We start from the raw sequence: 995 nt of genomic DNA, 5'->3' as shown, positions 1-995 counted from the left end.
TCAAACATAATTCTAAACATTTGTGTTCTTACAAATTCTTATTGGTTAGAGAAATTATTTTGAAAAAAACTCTTTTTTCTCAAATTAAATCCCTAGACCCTGAATCCCTATCTCCCACTGCAGGAGCCCTGGCAACTACCTCAGTGCCAGTGGAGTCAGGAACAACTCCTATTTGGAACTCAGTGAGCTCCAGAATGCTTCAGGGAGGGGAATAGGGAAGTGTATTTTACATTTCAATTCACTTAAATATTTAATTTGTTTTAAAACTTTAATTTCTAGGCAGTGTTTGAAGACAGACTTCTGGCTCTGTTGTTCAACATTTACAAAAAGATAAGAAAAATGCCAGCAAAAGTTCATTGCTTTTGCACGATGGGGGAATGAGGGAAAGGGTAGGGACACAGCCCACTCAAAAGCAATCCTTTCTCCTCCAAGGACTCGTAGACTCACTTCACACCCATCTCAACTGGCACAACCTCAGCCAAGTGCCTTACAGGTACCTGAAAAGGCATGATGTCCTTTCAAGTGATTTAGGTTTGGTTTGGTTTTGCTTCAGGGTCTCTCTCTCTGTCACCCAGGCTGGAGTGCAGTGTTGCAATCACAGCTCACTGCAGCCTCAACCTCTGGGACTCAAACGATCCTCCCAGAAAGCTGGGATCACAGACACGTCACAGCACCTGGCCTTCTTGATTTTTTATCATTATCATCACTACCATATTTAAACCATTAGAAGCACCATGTATCAAAACAAAAATTAAAACCCAAACTAGCTGATAATAGTTTTCTGACAACCCCCTTGTAATTATTTCATCTGGAAAAAATTTAAAGATATCAAAGTCCTCGTTGGTTTTTATTGTTGTTCATTTTAAATTCTCAGAAACATGTCTGAACATTTTTTAAAATCTAAAGTGTTCACCGACTACCATTGTAATAATACCTGTTTTATAGCTGAGGACATTAAGGTTCAGGCCGCCCTAACAGGAGGGACAAAGGATAGA

Source organism: Cebus imitator, unplaced genomic scaffold (assembly GCF_001604975.1).
Source record: "Cebus imitator isolate Cc_AM_T3 unplaced genomic scaffold, Cebus_imitator-1.0 Scaffold647, whole genome shotgun sequence".
Taxonomy (NCBI): domain Eukaryota; kingdom Metazoa; phylum Chordata; class Mammalia; order Primates; family Cebidae; genus Cebus; species Cebus imitator.
The sequence above is the reverse complement of the archived record's forward strand: the minus strand, read 5'-3'. Positions refer to the sequence as shown.